We start from the raw sequence: 5,274 nt of genomic DNA, 5'->3' as shown, positions 1-5,274 counted from the left end.
AACTGAATCAGCAATAGCCCAAATGTAAGGAACCGGTTGGTCTCAGGGACACGTTAGTCGTCCAAAATTTGTCCTGGCAATTGCAACAAATTCACACGCAACCAATTACCATATAATCAATGACTTTATATTGGCTTAGAAAATTAAGTTAGAAATAATGGGCAAGGTGGAAGAGAGTGACTAAACATACAAGTCGGGCCAACAAAAAAAAAAAAAGAATAAATTTCTAAGAGAATGACTGTAGACAGCAGTCAGCAAGTATAGAAGATGAAGCCAAATTTTCAGACAAGAGCTAAATCATTCACTCAGGGAAAATGTATGGTCGGATTGGTTGGAGATAAGCCATCCTGACAGCTAATTCCTCATTAATACAAAATTGACAGATTGGGAATTTGAGTTCGGATTTTCAGTAAATGTATGACACATCCATCATTAAAGCTATGGTGCATTTATTGCACTGTACAACAAAAGATATAATTGGAAGAATGTGACGGTAAATACATATCTAAAATATACATATATATATATATATGTATATATATATATATATATATAGTATCTTTAAGATTAATTTATTCATTATTTATGGATAGTTTTTGAAGTACAGTTTATTAAGTGATAATTTTTGGAGTGAGAGTAAAGGATATATATTCCCTTCTTTGTGTCTGTTGTATGTTATTTAAATAAAGGTTTTCAGGAACAGCCCTCACCATTTAAACACGTGGCTTTTTCAAATTTAAACACATGGCATTTTCTAAGAAATTGTTATTAAAGTTCACAGCCCACTACCACCATTCAGACACGTACCTTTCTCATTTATTGGAAAGTTAGACACATGATAATTTTTGAGAAATTCTTACTAAAACCCACAACCATGTTACATCTCCCCACCATTCAGATACATGGCTTTCTCATTTTCTTAGATATGTGGCATTTTTTAAGAAGTTGCTATTAAAGCCCACAATTCATTACTACTATTTCCAATCCATTCCTAAAAAAATGCAGAAAATATAAAAGTGGTTATCCACAACCACTTTTGCCTTAACCCTCTAGCTATCATAACAAACTAATAATTACTAAAAAGCTATTTTTTGAAATAAATATTTCTTGAAATTTTAATAATGATTTTAAATATTAATAAATATAAATTTAACAGTATTGATTACATAATATAAATTTAACATTACTTATTCCTCATACTTAGTATGGGGTCATTCCCTAGTTGTTAAATTGAAAGATATATTTTATAAATCATAGAAAGATGAAAAGTAAACAAATTTTAATGTAATTGATTGAAATTTCCATTCAGGGTCCGACTATGATATGGAAAACCATACCATATCTAAAACCTCTATTACTGTCACGTATACAATAGTTACCAAATTTATTTAAATAACCGATAATTATTTTTCATATATTAATTAAAATTTAAAACACTCTTTAACTTATCCATTAACTGAATCCTCGTTCCCTCTTCTGGTCGAACTTCTCCTTTCAAAATTGTAAATCCACAATTGGGTTATGGATTTAACCTAAGTAAAGGATTTGGATTTGGTGAATACATACCCCAAGATTTATGCGAGTCAAAATAATGTTCCTCTCCTATAACCTTATAAGTGGACGGGCAATTGGTTGATGGTTGTCAGACAAAGCTAGAACAATCTCAGATTGAACTTTAATCACCTTTCCATTGTCAACAACCTAATCATTTTATGCATACTATTTCAAAATAATCTTGTCATCCTTATAGCGCTTAACCTCACATGCCAGCAATGCGTTGGGGATCCATCTTTGTATTTATTTTCCGCTGTAAGGCATCAATTTGATCCTCAAATGATCGCATTGTGTTTACAATTACAAGTGTTTCATCAATATCAAATACCATGCCAAGACATCTAAGATTTAGCATGACAAGACAAGAATTGTAAAGCACTGGTGCAACATTAAAACCCCAAAAACATAAATATTGTTTATCACTCTTCCTAGATAACATGGCTACCAAATGGAGTTCCTCCTCTCCTAGTGGCATAACTGTAGTCTGTAAATCAAAAATCAATAAACACAAGGCATAGTAAGTGAAAAAAATGCTTTGAGAAGTTGAAAATAAGCACATACAGGGAATTAGTAATTGAGTTGTATTTTCAGAGGAAATGAATGCTAACAAAGAAGTTGAAACACTTGGTCAATCTGTAAAAAGTAATTGAGTTGTATTTTCTTCAGGGTTGGACATATTTCTGAATTTGTTACCAGCTAGAGAGATTTTGATATTTTGTTTTGTTACGATTTGTTATGTTGGAGTTGGAGTTCTACCAAGAAGGACCATTATTACCAGTACGATGCTGTATTATACAAATTAGCAGTTATAGTGATGTGAACAGAAACTGATCTTACCCTCATGAACTCACCCCCCCCCCCCAAAAAAAAAAAAGAAAAAAAAATACAGATTAATGAATCATAAACCAACTCAATCTCTAGTGCTACAATTCAGTTACTTCACCACCTCGGCAGTTGCCCACGGATATGTGCATTATGGAACTCTTCTTCGATGGCAGAATCCTTCAACAATCCCTCCTTGGTGATTGCACAGGAAAAAAAAAAATTGGTTAATAACCAAAATGCAGAAAAATACACCTCTCATCTCCTATAGACTACAGTCTATAGATGTGGCTGCAGGTGGTTAATAGAATAAAAGTACTTAAAGAGCTTAATTAATTAATTTTTACCTTCCGCCAGCGAAGGATGTCTGGTCACTTGAAGACGACAAGACTCGATTGCAACTGGGGAAGCCATTTCCCATCGGCAACAAAGGTTGTCTCTCTCTGTAGCGGGATTCGATTTCTTCTTGATAATAAGGTTGGCATAATGCAAGGCATGGGGTTGGAATTTGGAGATAAAGAGAAAAGGGGGAGGGTGACATTTTTTTTTTGAAATGTGATTTAAATAGTTGTTTTTAAAACTGGTTACATGGGTTTAGGTTTAATGTGAAAGAATGGTAGGATCCATCTAATAGACACCAAGAAGGGTGCGGAATGGGGGGGCGAATTTCAAAAAAAATTTCCTACATTTTTCCAACTGGGAATCATATTCCTTAAATTTAGAATACTTTATTCAAGGATCCTACTTGAACCATAAACAAATTAGATCTGAACCAAAAGGAAACATGAAGGATTATACCTGATCTGGAGAAATAATATCTCCCAAAGTTGGTGTTCACGCCCAAAGAAGTAACCAAGATCCGCTCCTGCTGAAGATGACACAGCTATGGATGGAACGGAACCAGTAGGGTGCGTCCTACACACTGGATTCTTCACAAGAACCCTCTAGAAACCTTGAACACCGAATCATTTTGTCTTTCTTGCAAGACTATTGTCAAGAACTACTTTATTCAAGGATCCTATTTGAACCATAAACAAATCGGATCTGAACTAAAAGGAAACAGGAAGGATTATACCTGATCCGGAGAAATAATATCTCCCAAAGTTGGTGTTCACGCCCAAAGAAGTAACCAAGATCCACTTCTGCTGAAGATGACATAGCTGTGGATGGAACGAAATCAGCTGGGTGTGTCCTACACACTGGATTTTTCACAAGCCAAGGACTAAGAGGGCAGAACTGTCTCTTCTCTCTGGAATCTGTGTGAGATCAAATCTCAGATTGCAGGATGTGTTTCTTGCTTACTCAAAACCCCTAGTTTGAAATCTGATATTTCTGCTAGGGTTTTCTCTTCTTTCTTCTTGATTAAGAAACCTCCCAATATTTTGGGAGTTATCACAATCCAAATCAGTATTTAGATAGGGATTAATCTTAATCCTATCTGCAGATTAAGTTAATTAACTCCTAATCTTTTCAGGAGTTACCAGATTCAAATCTAATTTGAATTTGGTCTCTTAGAGTGGATAAGGTTAAAGGCCCAATCCTTTTACTAACATTAATCTCAAATTTGCCCCATGAACTGGTGATCATATCAGTGTAGTTCGAAATGGGCTTTTGGCCCATTAAGTGTTTAGTGTTTAATCAGTTTCCAACCTACTGCCTAGTTGGGCTTCTTTGTATGGCGTGGGACCCAAGCATTGATCTACACACCAACCACATGGGTTTGGCCCAGCCTTTATTACAAGGCCCAGCCAAATTCATTGAAAGACTCAATGACCCCCTTGAGCCCATCACATGGACCCTATGGGCCCAACACTTACATTAAGTGGTCCCTGGGCCAAGCCATTTTATAAAAACCCAGGGACTATGGGCAGGTGCAAGATTAGCCCATCAGGTATTATCCTAAATGGTCTTACACTTAACCTCTCAGCCCTTAATGATCAAGCATTGCCCGACAAGAGAAGATCTCTCCCTCAGCTGCAAGGAACAGTGCCGCACTCTCTACTCACATGGATCCCGAGAATTAAAACATTTTGCAAATCTTTTGAAACCGTACATATATATATATATATATATATATATATATATATATATATCTTATTTTTGCAAAACAAAATTCCAACGATTGAAATCAACTACCGGTAGTTTGGTTTCCATAAGAGAGAGTGCATTTCCGATCATTACCATTGTCCGACAAAGGGGCTGATCCTGTCACTATGACCACTCACTCAGATGAATTCTTAAACTGCCCCAACATGTCCAGGTTTCAACCCCCACTAAGGATCTCACTGATTGACACATCAAAGACAACCTGATCCGATACCTAGTGATGTGTCATAATCGAGTCTAGGGGTCAGGTGTAACTTTCCAGTTTTACCCATTTGTCTCCAAGGTCTAGGGCAATACTGAAAATCTGGTCCGATTCAAGGGTTCAAGCAATCCCATACTGCATGTGCCTTGGGTCTTACCTTGATGGCCGAAACAAGCCATCCCAACACTTGGTGGTACACCAGTATCAGCCTTGGCAGGATAAATCTCCCCAAACTTATCGAATGGCTGTGAACATTTAAAACTAACACAAGTTTCTATAAGTGTCCAGTTTTAGGGTCTTACATAGAATTTCACCAAACAACATGAATCAAACAAGCACTTTAATTTATTTCCACTAAATAATAAAAGTACATCAAATTCGATTGAAGCTAAGGGCATACAAGACTGTCTAACATAATGGACAACCAATATCAATAAATGCACCGTGGTTGAACTCTTGATTCAATTCACCATAATGTTTAGGTGTAGATACAAGTATCCTATATTCTCTCTCTCTCTCTGGTTGGGAAGGAGGTGTGGTAGTGGGGGAATTGATTTGGGCTCAACGTGATCCATTACAAAAGTTTTAGA

This window comes from Nelumbo lutea, chromosome 4 (assembly GCF_056320005.1).
Source record: "Nelumbo lutea isolate HS-2025 chromosome 4, American lotus-T2T, whole genome shotgun sequence".
Lineage (NCBI taxonomy): Eukaryota > Viridiplantae > Streptophyta > Magnoliopsida > Proteales > Nelumbonaceae > Nelumbo > Nelumbo lutea.
Note: the sequence above shows the minus strand (reverse complement) of the source record.